General features: G+C 37.5%; 1 protein-coding gene across 1 annotated transcript in view; it reads left to right on the forward strand.

Annotated features, from left to right (window-relative positions):
* Window positions 1-242: 242 nt before the first annotated feature.
* mid2 (midline 2) overlaps window positions 243-21,375 on the forward strand; it is a 367,099-nt gene continuing 345,966 nt past the window's right edge. Inside the window, exon 1 of the mRNA XM_061930298.2 lies at window positions 243-621. The gene's annotated coding sequence lies outside the window, so the exon portion shown is untranslated. The remainder of the gene's footprint in view (window positions 622-21,375) is intronic.

Here is a 21,375-nt window from a genome sequence, read left to right on the forward strand (position 1 = left end):
TGCTTGTATAAAATATGACGTACAAGTCTGTATCCTGCATGCATAGCCACACTTAAGTATGCGTCTTGGCACAGTAAGCAATAGTCAAACTGAATTTAAGATAAAACAAGACGTACTTTCCAAAAAAATCCCATTTGTTCACTTCCGTATTACTTTACCTTCTTTTTTCAAGCGGATTCTGATTGGCTCAAATGGTTGTCGGTTAGGGATTATAGCGCCACCTGTTGCTTCGGAGTGCATGATAGCCTTATGAAGTGGTAAAATGCTGATAAAAAAACATGCACCGAAGTGTGGACATTTTCATGATTATGATTATAACATGTAAGTGATATTAAGTAAAACCATAGAGGCTTATCCCGGCGCGAGAGCTCTTCTTCCTTCTCCCCAGTGAGCGTGTTCCGTGTCCACGCCGGGGGAACGTTCACTCGGTGGCCGGCGTCTCTGGACGTGATCATTTCCAAACCCTTTTCACTCGCGTTTTGGGACGTCGCCATCCACACACCATTCATTTATCATCCGCGGACAAACTTCTGTCTGCTCAAAGACCCTTGAATCCTGCCAAGTGCGGAGCTGCGACGCCGCGCTGTTTTTTTGTTTTTTTTTGGAGAGGACGCAGTCAATGTGAGTAACACGCCAATGTTGACATTTATGTGCCGTGACGAGCTTTTCGTCTTCTTGTTGTGAATCGATGCAATCTTAATTTTTTTTTAAACCTTTTAAACTACTCTTACCAGTTTTAAAATAATCCCTAGGTTTAGTTTGGTAATGTAGTTTGATGACACCTGGAGAGAACACACAGAAGCTAATACAAATAACAGAAGAAATGAACACATTAAAAAGATGGTTTGACAAAAAACAATCTCAGTAAGACTAAAATAATGCTATTTTGTAACAGTAGAAGAGAAAGGCAAACACACATACAGATAGACGCAGTAAATATTGAAAGGGTAAAAGAACACACATTTTTGGGTGTAATAATAGATGATACAATGAATTGGAAATCTCATGTAAAAAATATACAACATAAAGTAGCAAGGAACACATCAATAATGAACAAAGCAAAACATGTTCTGGACCAAAAATCACTTTATATTCTTTACTGCTCACTATTGTTACCATATCTGAGTTATTGTGTAGAAATATGGGAAAATGTGCGCTTCATTCACTAACTGTGTTACAAAAAAGATCAATTAGAATAATACATAATGTTGGATATAGAGAACATACAAACCCTTTATTTATTAAATCACAATTATTGAAATTCAACAATTTGGTGCATTTGCAAACAGCTAAAATGATGTACAAAGCAAACTATAACCTGCTACCCAAGAATGTACAACAATTCTTCTCAACAAAAGAGGCGAAATATAACCTTAGAGGAAAATCTAATTTAAAACATTTGTATGCTCGTACAACACTTAAAACCTTTAGTATATCAGTATGTGGAATTAAATTATGGAATGGATTAACCAAAGAAATCAAACAAAGCACCAATACGATTCAGTTTAAGAGATGGTTCAAACTACAAGTGTTCACAAAGTACACAGAACAATAATTATTTGTATGCTTACGGTGTATTATGGTATATTATTTATTCACTGTTCTGTTACAGAGAACAAGGACATTGGATAAATGGTAAATGGTAAATGGATTATACTTGCACAGCGCTTTTCTATCTTCAAGGTACTTAAAGCGCTTTGACACTATTTCCACATTCACCTATTCACACACACATTCACACACTGATGGCGGGAGCTGCCATGCAAGGCGCTAACCACAACCCATCAGGAGCAAGGGTGAAGTGTCTTGCTCAAGGACACAGCGGACGTGACTCGGTTGGTAGAAGGTGGGGATTGAACCAGGAACCCTCAGGTTGCTGGCACGGCCACTCTCCCAACCGTTATGAAAAGGGGTAGGATGAAATAAGCTCTGCTTCTTCCTACTCCTTTTTGGACGTGCTGTAATGAAACAACTGGAATTGTGTGATGCATTACGTTGTATCGTATGCATGTTCGAAATAAACGGAAACTGAACTGAACTGGTTAATAATGAGGTTTGCTTTCACACTTTCCACACTTTTTACAAGCACAATTTAACTGAGCATTGTTATTTTTTTTCACTTTGCATACCACATATTATGCAGGTGTACCCACTCTTGTCGGCAGTGAGATGCCACTCAGGCTTCGGTGACAGCTGAGGAGCTAAAATATCATCGCTACATCATTAATGAAGCACAGCCTAACAATGAGAAGGAGGCTCCAGTGAGCATTCATACTCAAATTCACACCTAGAAACCTTGGAGGAAAGCCCATGTGCTCTCTGTCACCCTGAAATTAAATGTGATATATAAGAATAATAGTAAGACCGAAAAATATAACTGCCACAAGTCTGGTTGAAAATGATTAATTCTGCAGTGGAGTCTACATACAACTGACACCTACCATTCATCATGCATTTGCTCTTTCTGTCCTTCCATGCCTTGAGCACCTCCCGCCCTAATTGCAGTTTTTTTACAACCACAAGGGGTACCACTCCATGCAGGGAGGAGTATAGGCTGCTGTGTTAATGCTGCAGGTGCACAGGTGCTTGCATGGATTCATACTAGTGTGCGGACCAGTTAAACATGGAGTTTAGTTGGCACTAGTGTTGTCCCGATACCAATATTTTGGTACCGGTACCAAAATTATTTCGATACTTTTCTAAATAAAGGGGACTCCCATCAACGTTTTATATACACACTGCAAATCTATATATAATGTAATAGCAGACACGATCATAACAATATGTATAATGTACAATATTTACCATATTTTGGTCATTTATTTCCGTTTCCATAGCAACACACTTTCGACTTCCCGCAACAAATGTGTTTCTTCTCCCGGAATGAAACGCAAGTGTGTTTTCTAATCACGGCAGACTTGGTAATAGACAACAAAGCGACTATTTTTGGACAAATAAGGACCACAGCCTTATTTTTTTAAACTAAATATACCGAAGATTAACTGCTGCTTATAGAAGCGAGCACGAAGGAAGAGGGTGAAACGTTGGAGCAGACGGAAGCCGAGAGAGGTCACGCTGCAAATCTGGAACTTTGAGTCAAGCTATGCAGAATTAATGGATTGCTTACCCAAATCAACTGGAAACATCACCGGCGAGCTGAACCAAACAAACAACTGTCCATCGAGTGAGTCACTATAATATTGATCATGATACACTGTCGAGCTGGCTGTGTACAAACAAAACATGAAATCATACTATACATGTACTGTATAATGATTGTTCATGTTTTTCAGTCAGTACAGATTGGTGTCGTATCTCAGTGTTACAAACTCAAACACGTGTCATGTTGACGTAGAAGCTAGCTTATCTCTTTCCGTAGTTAGCTTTTACGGCTAATACCGTGTTAATATGCTAGAAAAAGAGTTCCTCAGTGTTCGCTCTTACAATAACAACATCGCAACACCACGTATTGTTGACAATTTTTGAATTATTTTTTAAAGTGATACAGAGGTAGAATGGGTTGCTACCATTAGCTGCATTGCTAACAAACTATAACGAGACCATTTCTATATCTTTGAATTGGAAAAAAAAAAAAACGTCTGTCTTCTTGTCTCTCATAATGATTGTGAACAATAGGCAAAATTCCCCAAAAAGTGCAGTTCTCCTTTAACCTCATATTGATTGTGTAATTGTATCCTGAATAGTTGTCGTAAACAACTAAAATAACAAATCTTGTATCACTGCCCAAATATTTCTGGACCTAAGTATAAACAAGACCTGCTGTTCGCCACAACTCACGTTTAAACACTGACCACACAGACACCCAAACTCTCGCGGGATCTAGTTCACACTCGCACACATCACACACAATAGAACTTTCTCGTAAAAGGCCCACAAACACCCGTCACAGATTGTGTTGTGGTGTTTGCATTTTTTGTGACTTTTCTCAACCACCTTAGATAAACGCCATGTTTGTTTTGATGATGCCACAGAGGGGAAAATAGACTCAATGTTTGAAATCTTTATTATTACAAGTGCTAAACTTCATATAAGGTCCGCTGTTCTTAAATCCAATGTTTTCCTCTTTCTATAAACGATAAGACGATCGATTCTTTTTTGAAACGATACTGGATCGATCCCTATCTCTTGGAAGGCAAACTTGCACAGCATTGATCGATATACTTGAAATTTAGGAATACAAATCGATATATTGATCAATCGTTACACCCCTACTCTATAGTGGCACACAATTTCAGAGTTCAAATCATGATATCTGCGTGGCTTTCTGCAGCAACGCTTACCAATAATTCTCCAATTAACGCCTCTGTTTTATTACCTGCAAAGTCTCCTCTAGTCGGTGGGTTTGTGGTCTGTGTGGCTGTAGGCCTTTTGAATGTTAAAATGGCCGACGATCACCCTCATCTATTAGTGGCAGCCAAAATCGAGATTGTGATTAAAATTCTATTAATTTTGCGGATTTGAAGTTTGAGTGGTCGTCGTCCTGCAGCTTTACCTCTGTGTGCGCTTTAAAATGTTGATTGCACTACTAAGTTGTTGATTTGAAACTCATGCATGCTACACTTGAACCCATCTGCAGTTTAATGCTGGCTTAGCAATTTGTATCCCTACCGCTATTACAACATTGGTTCTATGGCTGCTGTGTTGTGCAATGCACTGTATTTTTCAATACAGTAAATTATTGTGTTGTCAGAGAGCTATGTTGTCCTTTCCCTTTTTTTAATGCACTCCAAATCATGATTATAGTTTAAAAATGAAGTTGTTGTATATTCTAGGAGTCCTTTTTGTGGTGTAGTGTAGGGAAGGTTGTTTTTTTGCCTTATTCCTGTGAGAATCATTAAGGAGTGGGACTATCCAGGAATTCATTGATTGAGTTTAGTTTATTTCGAACATGAACACACTTACAGCATAATACATCACACATAATTTCATATAATTTCTCTGTACATCATGTCCAAAAAGGAGTAGGAAGAAGCAAAGCTTATTTAACCCTAACCCTTTCCCACTTCAGAGTGTTTATAAATACATATGTTCACTTACTGTATCCTTTTTGTAAGACAATTACATCAGTGAATGATTAATACAGCAGTTCTTGCAATATATAACTAAGTCAGTCATGATAAACATACTGAGATGAAGAATATCCCGTTTTCAATAAGGTAAGCTATTTCTGATAATTCTTCTTCCTTGTACAAACATACTTAGTAAGCAGGGCAGCTGTGGCTACAAATGTAGCTTACCACCACCAGGTGTGAATGAATGATGTGTTCCCACTTCTCTGTGAGCGCTTTGAGTATCTAACAATAGAAAAGCGCGATATAAAATCTAATCCATTATTATAATTTATTAATTTGAACAACCTCTTAAACTGGATCATATTAGTACATTGTTTAACTTCTTTGCTTAATCCATTCCATAATTTAATTCCACATACTGATATACTAAACGTCTTAAGTGTTGTACGTGCATACAAATGTTTTAAATTGAATTATTCTGTAAGATTATATTCTTCCTCTTTAGTTGAGAAGAATTGTTGTACATTTTGGGTAGCAGGTTATAGTTTGCTTTGTACATAATTTTAGCTGTTTGCAATTTTACCATATCGTTGAATTTCAATATTTGTGATTCAATAAAGTGTTTTTATGTTTTCTATATCCAACATTATGTATCAGTCTAACTGATCTTTTTGTAACACCGTTAGTGAATGAAGTGCACATTTGTTGTTATTTCCCCTTATTTCTGCACAATAACTCAGACCCCTAGAGAGGGGTGGGGGTTACCCACATATGCGGTCCTCTCCAAGGTTTCTCATAGTCATTCACATCGACGTCCCACTGGGGTGAGTTTTTCCTTGCCCTTATGTGGGCTTTGTACCGAGGATGTCGTTGTGGCTTGTGCAGCCGTTTGAGACACTTGTGATTTAGGGCTATATAAATAAACATTGATTGATTGATTGATTGATTGATATGGTAACACTAGCGAGCAGTAAAGAATATGAACAGATTTTTGGTCCAGAACATATTTTGCTTTGTTAATTATTGAAATATTTGTTGCCACCTTCTGTTGTATATTTTTAATATGAGATTTCCAGTTCATTTCATAATCTATTATTACACCCAAAAATCTAGTTTATTTTACCCTTTCAATGTCTACTCCGTCTATTTGTATTTGTGTATGATGCTCTTTTCTACTGTTACTGAATAGCATTATTTTAGTTTTACTGAGATTCAAAGAGGCTGGTTTTTTTCAAACCATCTTTTTAATTTGTTAATTTCTTCTGTTATTTGTATTAGCTTCTGTGTGTTCTCTCCTGAACAAAAAGCAGTTGCGTCTGCAAATAAAACAAACTTTAAGTCCTTTGTAACTTTACAATGTCATTTATATTAAGATTGAACAATTTAGTCCCAGTATTGATCCCTGGGGTACGCTACAAGATATATAAATAAAGAAATGATAAATGGGTTATACTTGTATAGCGCTTTTCTATCTTCAAGGTACTCAAAGCGCTTTGACAGTATTTCCACATTCACCCATTCACACACACATTCATACACTGATGGCGGGAGCTGCGATACAAGGCGTTAACCAGCAGCCATCAAGAGCAAGGGGTGAAGTGTCTTGCCCAAGGACACAACAGATGTGACTAGGATGGTAGAAGGTGGGGATTGAACCCCAGTAACCAGCAACCCTCCGATTACTGGCACGGCCACTCTACCAACTTCGCCACGCCGTCCAGCTGTGTTGACATATTTTCACCTATCTTCACGTTTTGCTTCCTGTTGGTTAAATAGCTTCTTATGCAGTTCAATACCAATCCTCTGATGCCATATGGTTCTAAGTTTTTTATTAAAATATCATGAATAATTCTGTCAAATGCTTTTGTAAGATCCATGAATACTACGGCAGCACATTCTATACCATCTATTGCGTTGGTCATTTCTTCTGTTATTTTGATTAATGCTATCGATGTTGAGATATTTGCTCGGAATCCATATTGGTTCTCCACGAGAATTCCACTTTTGTTGATAAACTTGTCTAATCGGTTATTGAATAGTTTCTCCATGATTTTGGAAAACTGTGGCAGTAGTGAAACATGTCTGTAGTTAGTAAACTGGTGTTTGAGTCTATTCTTGTAAATTGGTACAACTTTTGCAATTTTCATTTTGTCTGGGAATTTGCTTGTTAGAAATGATAGGTTGCTAATATATGCTAGAGGCTCTGACATTTCTTCTCTAACCTTTTTTGTCATTACCATATATATTCCGTGACAGTCGGTTGAGGTGTTGGATTTACATTTTTTTTACAATTTTGATTACTTCTCCTTTTGTCACATTCTTAAGGAACATTGAGTTGGGATTTCTGTCCTCAACTGACTCATTATCTACAGTTGAATTTTTTTGTTCCAGATTTGTTCCGATATTTACGAAGTAATCATTAAATAGTTCAAGTACTTGTCATTTTTGTATTTCCATCTAGAAAGTACTGGAGGTAATTTTTCTTAGCACCATTTTTAATGATGTTATTTAGGATGCCCCATGTTGCTTTCAAGTTGTGTCTGTTCTTCTTTAATAATCGACTGTGGTATCCTTTCCTACATGTTCGCAGTTTGCTAATTAGCTTGTTTGTATATTTCTTCTACTTATTTTCTGCCTCTCTAGATCTTTGTGTTATAAGTATTCAATATAATGTTTTTTTTTTTTGTTACAAGCATTTTTCAGTCCTTTTGCCATCTGTGGTTGGTTGTTTTCCTTTTGCTTCTTACTAAATTCTTTCCATGGACAATGTTTATCATAGAGTGTGCGAAAACAACCACCAGGTAGAATCTTTGAGCAGATACAACTGTATAATCTCTTTCTCTGTTTCAGACTTATCAGGTCGGGAGTGAATTCTTCACGGATTCTTTAGTCACGCTTAACGTGAAGGATGAGGCAAAAATACAACTTTACCTACTGTAGGTAAAGAAATCTTAGTGCATTTGTGGAAATTCCCTTGGTGTTGTCTGTTGCCTCTTTAGTAATCAGTGTATATAGTTTTCCACAGACCTGCTTTCATTTTTGGTTGCCGTCCATTAACAAGTGACACTAGTTTGTAAGTGAATGGGCCATTTTTCCAAAGTGGTGCTCTCATCCAGATCCTCTCAAACAGCAAAGAGATCTGGGAAGGATAGAAAAGTCCAGCATACTGCAGCGGGAGAAACACATTTGATGACACTTGTTATGTGAAGGATTATACGTATTATATAAGTGTGTTTTTTTTGCACTGCACTGGGTATATTATTAGAGCATAGCTAATGTTTTAGTGTGTAATTCAGAGAAATCCTTGAAAGAACTGTGGCGGATAATTTCAGAAGTTGTGCTTTATGCTAAAGGGCTCGACTGATGTGTTTTTAGAAACCCTACTTCTTACCACATTGAAAAAAGCCTATTTTCTCCGGTCTTTCCATCCAATTATATACTTTTCTTAGTTTATTATTAAATGGGTTTCTTTTTTAATTCTGCTGACTGAGTCTGTATGGTCAGAACTGACCATGTCCATTTTGGTCTATGACAAAATATCAGTTTCTCATGCATTATTTTAAATGTGTTTCTATGCAGCAATGCAGATTTGTCAATAGGACAAATACTCTAAGAGGAAACCCCTTCACTGACAACATTGTGCCTCACTACTCATCAGCTGTTTATTATTTAATTATGAGGGTACTCAAAGTTCAAGCTGAGCTCAGTGGAGTGGAAAACAGTCCCACTGATTGATAAGTAGGCACCAGTTTGCTTTCCAAGGACGGCAGATGGCTTGTGGTGGTGATGCACTGATGTGTCAGGAGTTTCTTTTGTCTTATCAAAAGTGCGCACAGTTCCAGAAGAGACATGCATAGACTGCCTCTATAAAAAGGAACCTGCCATAGGGGTTGAAGGTTAAAGGTGTGTTTTCTTGCAAAAAATCACTATGTCAGTGACAGCCTGTCAAACTGCCAAGTCCCAGTGAGCCCTAAAGACCTTTTGTGTGGTGTTGTGCTGACAAGCAGTCAACAGTCAGATAAGGAGGCAAGAAAGCAAGCCCAGTGTTTCAGCATTTGCCTATGGGTGGTGGAATCCGCTCTCTGTCATCTCATAGCGGATACAATTCTTCAGCTGTCAGGTGTTTTTCCAATCTCACTGGTGGTCTTTTTCTTTGGCTGAACGCGGGACCAAGCTGTCGGTCAGATTAGCGCTGCACGAGTCAATGTGGGGAGGTTTGTCGTATCCTCTGGGGAACCGCCGCCAGAAGGAGCTACAAATCCCCCGATGCCGAGCATACACACAAATTAAGACATGCATGCGGAACCTCCGCCAAAGACTGAAGTCGGGTCATTGGAAGGTTAGCGCAATTAAATCACTCATTCGGGGACCATTTTTTTCATCTGTGAGCCTCAGCAAGATTTACAAGATATAATATGCTTATCGGAAATAATGCAAGCATGGATATGGTACTGCCCCTTAATGATTAACCCCATCTTGCTCTACTTTCTATTTACTTTTCTTTTTATCCATTTTGGTAAATTAGTAGGAAATGAGTTAATAACTTAAACACCAGTCAGTGAAAACCACTTGAAGTATGTGCAGTTTGTAAACCGACCTACATTTATAGGGAAACGTGCCTCAAAAAGCCATGCAAATCTCGGGAGGCTTCAGTTAATCTCAGAGCAGCCTACAAGTCGATATTTTTCACATCTAAAATCAAATTAAAAAATACTGGTAATACGTACTCATATAAGTTCTGATATAAAGATGTTTGAAACAAATATATGATTGCCTGAAGCGCATTACTCCTAAGCACTTCGATTATAGAAAACAGCTCTTTTTTTTCTGAGCCTTGTTTCTTTTTGTGATGGCACAGATGACACAAGGGCACCAGTAATAGCAAAGTGAAAAAGCCAGATGAAAACCATAGAACCATAACTGGAGCGTGATGTGATTTCTATTACTTGTATTCCCTTTCTTCAATAGAAAAATCCCACAAAATCCTTGCCAGAAATTGGGCTATACGATGGAACTATTCAATTATACTGTAGCTCCTCTTTAATTTTCATCAACCATTAAATCATCTACAGATGTGAGGTCAAAGACACAATACATGTTTCTTGGTCTGGCAGATGTCATTTATATACAATAAAATAACAGCTTTCGTTTCAGGATTGACCCCCGGGGTACACCACAAAACTATATCCAAGCATGAGGCTGTACAATGTTCTTCTCTCAGCATCGTAAATTGCTTTCTGTTTGTTAGGGAGTTCTTCAAACAATCCAAAACCGCCCTTTGACGCTCTGTTGTTCAAATTGCTCAACTGCATGTGGAAAATTCTAGAAAAATACTGTTATCTAGCCTATTGAAGAGACTAGATTTACTCTAAGTTCTATTTTTCATCTCCGCAAGAGTAAAACCATTCTGTCCTGCTTATCTTCCACACGTTTTTTCTGCTGCCTTGATCAGAATGTTAATTATTAGAGTCATGGAAAGGCGCGGAAAACTTAGACGTCTTAGCTGCGTCTTTGAAAGTAGCATCAAGTCGTCTTGTAAATCTCAATTAATGAGTAATCACCCATAGTGATTGCAGCTTCTCTGAACATTCTTGTACAGTAAGTAGGGTGATTATCTGCTGTCATGCTCCTTGCAATTACAAGCTGCTATTTGAACACTATGTATGTTGTCAGGAAGCCAGAGAGTTACTTTGTTTCTCTGCCCTTTGGGTTATCCTGTACCACGACTAACCCATCCATCCATTTCCTACCGCTTGTCCCTATCGGGGTCATCCCTTTTTAATACATATCACAAATTAACCTCACATATCAGCCTCTTTTGTTTTTCTAAACAATCCTAAAATCTATGTAGGAAAGAAAGAGCTGCTGATATTTGCAGCCTCATTTTATCTTAGTACATTCGACTAGAGCACGGGTGTCAAACTAATTTTAGATCGGGGGCCACATGGAGAAAAATCTACTCCCAAGTCGGCCGGACTAGTAAAATCACAGCACAATAACTTAAAAATAATGACAACTTCAGATTGTTTTCTTTGTTTAATAATTCATGTTGTTGTTGTTGTTTTTTACACTTACATGTTGCGGTTAATAGTATTCTATCTTTATTTGTCGTTATTTATACTTTCTGAATACATTATGTGATAATGTTCATCAATCAACTCATTGGTGTTAATTTTCAATGTATCAAGATAACAAAATAATATCAAAATCAAATTACAGTATGTTATTTATGTAGTTTGCTCATTTTCCTTGACTGGTGCACTAACAGCAGGTGGTTTATTTGTTTTGCATATATAGCATAATCTACAAAGATTACAAAAAAATTGCTATTCTAGTGGACACATTGAGAACAGCAGTTTCTTTCATTCCAACATTTTGGCTCATTTATATACTTAGTAAACTCATCCCCCGGGCCGGATAAAACCTGTTTGCGGGCCTGATCCGGCCCGTGGGCCGTACGTTTGACACCCCTGGACGAGAGACAAGAGATTAGCCGGTTTTACTGTTAACCGCGATTAAAAAACACACTTTTAGGGTTTTTTCTGCGTTCAAAAGTGCGTGGCGGCCGCCTCCAGATAATTGATATTGCTCAACACAGCGTAAAGCTCCGGCTGTGTTGATTGAGCGATTGATGTCCCTCTGCGCCAGCTACGTATTCTAACTGCAGTTGCAGCGTTGCACCACTATTGGGCGCCATATCGACAGCAGTGCACCGGAAAGACCTGAAGCAACTACCAAAGAAGAAACAGATAGAATCGTGTTTTTTCCCGCTACTTGGTGCGTAACATTGATAGCTATAGCAAGTGGATTTCTGCCATACGGAGCATGATACGGAGGGATCACAGGAATCCTACAGAACACTCCAGACTATACTTTGAACATTTTGTCTCTGGTAAGTGAACACAGCTAGTAATGTTAGCTTCATTTCCAACCTTTTCTGACTAATTATAATAGATCGATGTATTGAAGAATTTATTAAAGGGGAACATTATCACCAGACCTATGTAAGCGTCAATATATACCTTAATGTTGCAGAAAAAAGACCATATATTTTTTTAACCGATTTCCGAACTCTAAATGGGTGAATTTTGGCGAATTAAACGCCTTTCTATTATTCGCTCTCAGAGCGTTGCCGTCACAACGTGACGTCACATCGGGAAGCAATCCGCCATTTTCTCACTTTCGTCGGTGTGTTGTCGGAGGGTGTAACAACACGAACAGGGACGGATTCAAGTTGCACCAGTGGCCCAAAGATGCGAAAGTGGCAAGAAATTGGACGAAATTTGTTCAAAATACGAGGGTGTGGGGAAAGCCGACGAAATGGTCAGTCGTTTGTTCCGCACACTTTACCGACGAAAGCTATGCTACAACAGAGATGGCAAGAATGTGTGGATATCCTGCGACACTCAAAGCAGATGCATTTCCAACGATAAAGACCCTAGCTTCCCTGGCCTGCTGACATCAACTCCAAAACTGGACAGATCAGCTTTCAGGAAAAGAGAGCGGATGAGGGTATGTCTACAGAATATATTAGTTGATGAAAACTTTATTCATTACTCGCGGATTCACGTAAATTATTATACATAAATTGTGTTTACCAATAATTTAGCTTAAAAACATTTATTTTTTCAATCATTCGAGTAGTCTTGTGTAATGCAGTATTTTGTGTCTATTTAGGTATGGTTAACCTGAGTGCTGAAATCGTGGAAAAATATATGTTCTTAGCGCGCCTGAAATGGGCTGTCTGCACTCTCAAAGTGCATGTTGTTGCCAAATGTATTTCATATGCTGTAAACCTAGTTCATAGTTCTTAGTTTCCTTTAATGCCAAACAAACACATACCAATCGTTGGTTAGAAGGCGATCACCGAATTCGTCCTCGCTTTCTCCCGTGTCGCTGGCAATCGTGTCGTTTTCGTCGGTTTCGCTTCCATACGGTTCAAACCGATATGGCTCAATAGCTTCAGTTTCTTCTTCAATTTCGTTTTCACTACCTGCCTCCACACTACAACCATCCGTTTCAATACATGCGTAATCTGTTGAATCGCTTAAGCCGCTGAAATCCGAGTCTGAATCCGAGCTAATGTTGCTATATCTTGCTGTTCTATCCGCCATGTTTGTTTGTATTGGCATCACTGTGTGACGTCACAGGAAAATGGACGGGTGTATATAATGATGGTTAAAATCAGGCACTTTGAAGCTTTTTTTAGGGGTATTGCGTGATGGGTAAAATTTTGAAAAAAACTTCGATAAATAAAATAAGCCACTGGGAACTGATTTTTAATGGTTTTAACCCTTCTGAAATTGTGATAATGTTCCCCTTTAAATAGTTTGCATTGGATCAGGTAGAGTTTCATGACGGTACAGATTGACTGGTACAAGGTCAACTAAAAGGAGTTACCCCAAGAAAACATTACAAGCATGTCGTGTTTATTAAAAAAAAAAGTTTCCTCCGTATCAGAATAACGTTTGTTTTTTGGCGTTGCAGATATGGCAGGCAAAATCAGCCACTACTTTAAAAAGCGATCTCGTGAGGAGGAAAGTCAAGAGTCCAGGTGAAACAGAGCAGAGAAATTAACGTAACAGGCAGTTAGAATGTAATAATTCATGGTGGTGACAACATGTGGACATTTTTGTCCACAGAGCGCTTGAAGGCTGCTTCAAAATCATCTATGGTTGTCTCAAGCAAAAGTGGCCCCACCACACAAGCTATGAACCCATCATTCTCTTTTGCAAGCGCTTCGGCCACAGGTGTCAAACCTAAGGCTTGGGGGCCAGATCTGGCCCGCAACATCATTTTATCTGGCCCGCAAACACCTGGAAATTATGTGTCAATAAAGTACTTAATATTTTCTCACTAAATGTAATGGATTTTTTTCATTTTGAAAGAAAAAAATATATGTACTGCTTGAAATTGCATGCCTTTTAAACTTTTAATAGTATCAATCATTGCAACATATATTACAGTATATTATCATACTTTCCAAAAATGTTTTGTCTAAATAAAAATTAATATTTAATTATCTGCTCAAATTGACATCAAATTAATAAAATTTACAATACATTGTAATTTTTTGCATTAAAATCATACTTGCCAACCCTCCCGGATTTTCCGGGAGACTCCCGAAATTCAGCGCCTCTCCCGAAAACCTCCCGGGACAAATTTTCTCCCGAAAATCACCCAAAATTCTGGCGGAGCTGGAGGCCACGCCCCCTCCAGGTTTATTGTTAGGCAGTTTCATTAACGTCCTCCCATCGCGGCAACGACACACAACAACAGCAGTCACGTTGTCGTCTACCGTAAAGCAGTTCGTCTGCCGTAAACAGCAATGTTGTGACACTCTTAAACAGGACAATACTGCCATCTACTGTACATGCATATGTGACAATAACATCTACGGCTTTTAGAGAGTGCAGTGCACAACTGCGCACACAACAAGGAGACGAAGCAGAATGCATCATCAGAGAGGATGTTCAGCATGGTTAGAAAAATAGTGACAGAGAATAGAACAAGGATGGACAATTCAACCCTTAACTCAACAATGAGTAGATGAGTGTTATGTGTAAATAAATGAACACTGAAATTCAAGTATTTCTTTTATTTATATATATATATATATATATATATAGCTAGAATTCACTGAAAGTCAATTATATATATATATATATATATATATATATATATATATATATACATGTGTATGTATATAAATATGTGTATGTATATATATATATATATATATATATATATATATATATATATATATATATATATATATATATATATATATATATATATATATATATATATATATATATGAAATACTTGACTTGGTGAATTCTAGCTGTAAATATACCCCTCCCCTCTTAACCACACCCCCAACCACGCCCCCCGCCCCACCCCCCACCACGCCCCCACAACCCCCCACTTCCTGAAATCGGAGGTCTCAAGGTTGGCAAGTATGATTAAAATTCCGGCGCATGGTCAGGATTGTACCACCTCTGCCTCAATTTGAGCCAGGAAAAACCCTGCACGTTTATTTAATCGCTTAGGTGTGCTTCAGTCGTCCTCATTCGCTATAAACGGGCATTATGCTGGTAGGTTATTTTCGGTCAACCGGCACGGAACAAAAACAAAGTTACACATGTGATGCACGTGCGCATCCGTGCCTATCGAAAGGCACGCTATGCTACATTCTTAAAAATGGCAGCAGGACAAAACAGCAAACTTTTCCCACCCCCCACAACAGCTGAAATCGACTTCTCCCTTGTCCTTTAAATTGCCTTTTCCAAATCAATGTCTTCCTTGATTGTTCAGCGCAGCAAAACACAACAAAAAAAAAAGTTCAACACAAGGTCACAATGTTCATGAATAAAAGTAAACATTTTATAATAACAAACAAAAAAACAGCAATAACTAATATCGGTAAATCGAGGCACATTTACAATACTTCATTATTCCAGCCACACATTGGTAGATTATACCGTATTTTTCAGACCATAGGGCGCACCGGATTAAATGGCGCACTGCCAATAAAGTGGGTCTATTCAGGTCTTTCTTCATGCAAAAGGCGCACCGGATTATAATCATATTATGACTTTTTTTTAAATTTAAAACACTATCTTGTGGTCCACAAAAGACTGAGCTAGCTGTTTAAATGACATCCAGACTTTACTTAAATCAATAACGAAGCAGCATCTTCTCATTCGTGGCTCAATAATGCAACATCAACGCTGGAAATGTGTCCCGTGAAAAAACGTCCGACCTGAACCCTCTAATAATTTAAGTTCCATGGGTGGAATTATGTAAACACACTACAGTTTTTAGCGCTTTGATAGCTAGTCTACTGACAGATGTAAGTTATAACTTCACACTACTTTATGTTAGATATGGCAACAGTGGAAGATGAATGCCACATAAGAAGGTAGAGAAAAAGAAGAAGCATATGACTACGGTGTCGGCACGGACTACAATTGCAGACTCGCACACATTTTCAGGACTTATGCAGATCCCAAATACATATCAGCAGGTACCAGAAGGTAGGAAAAGTTGGTTTTGCATAATATTGTGAAACAAAACACCAGGTAATATGTCTGCTAATACGTGCCATTTTGCGGTCCTTATACACACACCATACTTGTATGTTTAATGCGCCAACAATCCATCAGGCGATGCGGCTTAATAGCTTACCGAAATCGTACTAAAGAAAGATTTTTGAGTGCCGTGTGTAATGTTCTATATTCTCAACTCTCTTAAAGTTTTGGTGTTGTTTACTGCCATCATTTTGCAGTCTACACGTATCTCTTATGTATGACTGCCATCTACTGGTCACACTTATCATCCATCCATCCATCCTTCCATCCATCCATCCATCCATCCATCCAACTTATCATTACACCATGTACCAAATAAAATTGTTTTGAGGTCAGTTAGCACAACCAGAATTATGCTGTACATTAGGCACACTGGGGCACTGTCGGTTTTTGAGAAAATGAAAGGATTTTAAGTCCGCCTTAAAGTCCGAAATATACGGTAGATCCCTAACAATTTTACGCACTGAAATATTTTAACAAAGTTGTAATAAAAAAATAAGAACTGCGTTAAAGTGACACACTATACTTTCTTGGCAAAAAAACATTAAATATTGAGTGTTTGAATATTTTAATCTTTTTCCACTTAATTCTTTAAAAAATTACATTTTTGATAAAAATGTATACAATTTTATTGATGAAGGCCAATTTAATGTTTTTGGCTTCATTTTTGGTTTATATAAATCATGCAGGGTTTTTTGCAGGGTGGTACAATCCTGACCATGCGCCAGAATTTTTACGCAAAAAAAATGGTAGATTTTTTCAATTTACAGTAATATGCTGTAAAGGACACCGGACAGTTTATTGTCATTTTTATTATTTGATGGGTAGTTTGCTGTAAAATTATAAGTCAAGCAGATATTTAAGTATTTATTTTGAAAAGTATGATAATATACTGTAATATTTGTTGCAATAATGGATACCATTAATGTTTAAAAGGCATGCAATTTCAAGCAGTACATATATATTTTTCTGTCAAAATGAAAAAAATCCATTACATTTAGTGAGAAAATATTAAGTACTTTATTGACACATCATTTTCAGGTGTTTGCGGGCCAGATCTTGAGTTTGACACATGTGGCCTAAGCGCTTGCATAAGAGAATGATGGGCTCATAGCTTGTGTGGTGGAGCCACTTTTGCTTGAGACACTCATAGATGATTTTGAAGCAGCCTTCAAGTGGTTTGTGGACAAAAATGTCCACATGTTGTCACCACCATGATTTATGACATTTTAACTGCATGTTACGTTAATTTATCTGCTCTGTTTCACCTGGACTCTTGACTTTCCTCCTCACGAGATCGCTTTTTAAAGTAGTGGCTGATTTTGCCTGCCATATCTGCAACGCCAAAAAACAAACGTTATTCTGATACGGAGGAAACTTTTTTTTTTTAATAAACACGACATGCTTGTAATGTTTTCTTGGGGTAACTCCTTTTAGTTGACCTTGTACCAGTCAATCTGTACCGTCATGAAACTCTACCTGATCCTATGCAAACTTCTGATGAATTCTTCAATCACTCTATTATAATTAGTGAGAAAAGGTTGGAAACGAAGCTAACATTACTAGCTGTGTTCACTTACCAGAGACAACATGTTCACAGCACAGTCTAGAGTGTTCTGTAGGAGTCCAGTGATCCCTCCGTATCATGCTCCGTATGGCAGAAATCCACTTGTTACGGCGGTCAACGTTATGCACCAAGTAGCGGGAAAAAACACAATTCGATATGTTTCTTCTTCGGTAGTTGCTTCAGGTCTTTCCGGTGCACTGCTGTCGATATAGCGCCTCTATAGTGGCGTAACGCTGCAACTGCAGGTAAAATATGTAGCTGCCGCAGAGGAACATCAATCGCTCAATCAACACAGCTGGAGCTTTACGCTGTGTTGAGCGATATTAATCGCTCTGGTTAGGGGGGCACAAAATTAGGTGGAGGCGGCCGCCACACAATTTTGAATGTATGCGAGTTCACAGCCTTGTTGTAAACACCTCTGTCCGTGTCATATTCCTTTGAGTAAGAATCGATCACTCTGTTCTAAGACAGCACAGCCTGGAGGTTCAAGGTGCACCATTGAATATCTCAGTATTTCAGTGTGTGTTAGTTTAGAGTGGGGTATGGCTTTTCTAAATGGGGAAATACTTTAATGTTTCTTGTTTTCATGTTAGCATTTAAAGGGGTCATATTTTTTTTTTGTTCTACATTTAAAGCACTTCCTTGTGGTCTACATAACAGTGATTCTTTGGTTAAAAATGAGCATATATTTTGTTTTACAGATCATCTTCAAGTCGTTTTCTGACAGTTTGTCAGGATGCGCCGTTGTGCGGGCGGTCTTATTTATGTGCCTCTGTTTCTACCGCGTCTTCTCCACGTTGTATTTTATTGCACTTCCATGTAGTGTCTACTGGCAGATAGATATAAATTGTACAATACGCTACTTTGTGTCAGAAATGGCAAAAGCGGAGGATACATGTGCATGTACGAGCCAGTCTGCCCTGAAACAAGAAGATAGAGGAAAAATAATTAGCTTATTGACTACGTCGGACTACAATGGCAGATTTGCGCAAAGCCCCACTATATAGAGATATCCTCTGACGTCACCATTTCAGAAACATTCTCAATTTGGACAAATTCCTAACGTCTCGGCAGTATGAAAGAAGGCAATATTGTTTTATAAATGTCTTCGCAATGCCTCCATGGTGGAACTTCAAATATTAGGGACTAATGCAGATCCCAAATACAGAAAAACAGGTACCAAAATGTAACAAAATTGAGTTTTGCACAATAAGTCCTCTTTAATAACGAGCTAGCGTTACTCAGTCCGTGAGGTATCAAAGTGCAGTTATCAATCACGGTTTTTCGATAAATTTAATTCAAAACGGTAATACTAACCGTTGGGAGTTCTACAGAAGTTGTCATTATTACTGCTTATTGTTACATCCCTAATTGTGTTAGTATTCTTGTGAGAACGTTAGCATGCTAATGTTTTTTGCTAGCGTCTCTTATTTTAGCTTGATAACGCTTAATTCTAGCTTTTTTGCTACTTTCTAGGTCGACACCAACAAATACTGCATTTTGGTACTTCTTCTTACCCAGTCATGTGCTAGCTCTTTAACAATAGCAAGCTAGTATGCTAACATTAGCATGCTAACTTTTCCAGCTATTATTACTCTTTTTTTCTCTAATTCCGCAGCTATACACCTTTAGAGTCATCTAACTTGGAATGTGACACTTAACTATTAGCGCGCTAATGTTAGCATACTAGCACTTTAACTTTAAAGTGCTAGCATTTTAGCAATTTTTACCTTTTTTGTTTTCTCTAATTACACAGCCATACACCTTACAGTCATATCATTTGGTATGTGACACATGCTAACTGATAGCATGCTAAAGTTTACTTGCTAGCATGCTAACATTAGCATTAAACTTTTTGAGCTAACTCTGCAACTGTTTTCCCCAGAGTCATACAACTTGGTATATGACACATGTTAACTGTTAGCATTCACACGTTAGCATTCTAGCAAGCTAATATTAGCTTTTTTTTTTAAATTGTTTTCTCTACTTCTGCAGTCATATACTTTACAGCCATATTACTTGATTTGTGAGACATGCTAACTGTTAGCATGCCATTGTTAGCATTTTAATGTGCGCATGTTAATGTTTTAGGCTAGCTCTGTATCTCATTTTGTACAGTCACACCTAAAAAACTCACGGATTCAGACACTCAGCACCATCTTAAAAGTACAACGATTTCTGGCGACCCCCGGCCAGAGGTCCAGGGCACAGACAGCAGGACCATCAAAATGATGTTGTGTTATGCTCAGTGCTGTTACATTTCACTGGGAATTGGAAAACAACAACAATCAATCAAATATATATTAGGTTTTTTCTTTAATAATTCTGAACTCCTGTTTCCATGTTAGTGGTGTATCAATTAAACAACTGCTACCAAAAGGAGTTGTGCCATAACAGAAGTATTTTTTGTTGTTACAGTTCTACTTTCAACTGCACTGAATCAACAGCACCTCTACTAGTTATTTCCAAGTAATGCAGGTTGAATCATTCAATTATCTTCATCCTCATTAAGTTTTAGGTCGGTATCGTCCATTTGTCCTTTATAAAAATAATAATGTAGCTAAATAAGATTATTAGAGTTGTAAAGTTACAAAGGACTTAAAGTTAGATTTATTTGCAGACGACACAACTGCTTTTTGTTCAGGAGAGAACACACAGCAGATAATACAAATAATAACAGAAGAAATGAACAAATTAAAAAGATGGTTTGACAAAAAAAGACTATCTTTGAATCTCAGTAAAACTAAAATAACGCTATTTGGTAACAGTAGAAAAGAGCATCATACACAAATAGAAATAGATGGAGTAGATATTGAAATGGTAAAAGAAACCAGATTTTTGGGAGTAATAATAGATGATAAAATGAACTGGAAATCTCATATACAAAATATACAACATAAGGTGGCAAAAAACATTTCAATAATGAATAAAGCAAAATACGTCCTGGGCCAAAAATCACTTCATATTCTCTACTGCCCGCTAGTGTTACCATATTTGAGTTGTTGGGCAGAAATATGGGGAAATAACTACAAATGTGCGCTACATTCGTTAACCGTGTTACAAAAACGATCATTTAGACTGATACATAATGTTGGATATAGAGAACATACAAACACTTTATTTATTATGTCAACAATATTAAAGTTTGATGATTTGGTAAAATTGCAAACAGCTAAAATTATGTACAAAGCAAACTATAACCTGCTACCAAAGAATGTACAACAATTCTTCTCAACTAAAGAGGAGAAATATAACCTTAGAGGAAAATCTAATTTAAAATATTTGTATGCACGTACAACACTTAAAACTTTTAGCATATCAGTATGTGGAATTAAATTATGGAATGAATTAAGTAAAGAAGTTAAACAATGTACTGATATGATCCAGTTTAAGAGGTTGTTGAAATTAATAGTGCTTACAAAGTACAAAGAAGAAGAATTATGAGAAACACTTTCTACCTTATTGTAAATAAGATATTCTTCATCTCAGTATGTTGATAATGACTGACTTAATTATATATTACAAAACTGTTGTATTACTCATTCACGGATGTCATTTAACTATAAAAAAGTCAGTAAATGAATGTATATATTTGTAAACACTCTGAAGTGAGAAAGGGGTAGGATTAAATAAGCTTTGCTTCTTCCTACTCCTTTTCGGACATGATGTAAAGTGAAATGAT

Source organism: Nerophis lumbriciformis, linkage group LG36 (genome assembly GCF_033978685.3).
Source record: "Nerophis lumbriciformis linkage group LG36, RoL_Nlum_v2.1, whole genome shotgun sequence".
NCBI classification, from domain to species: Eukaryota; Metazoa; Chordata; class Actinopteri; order Syngnathiformes; family Syngnathidae; genus Nerophis; species Nerophis lumbriciformis.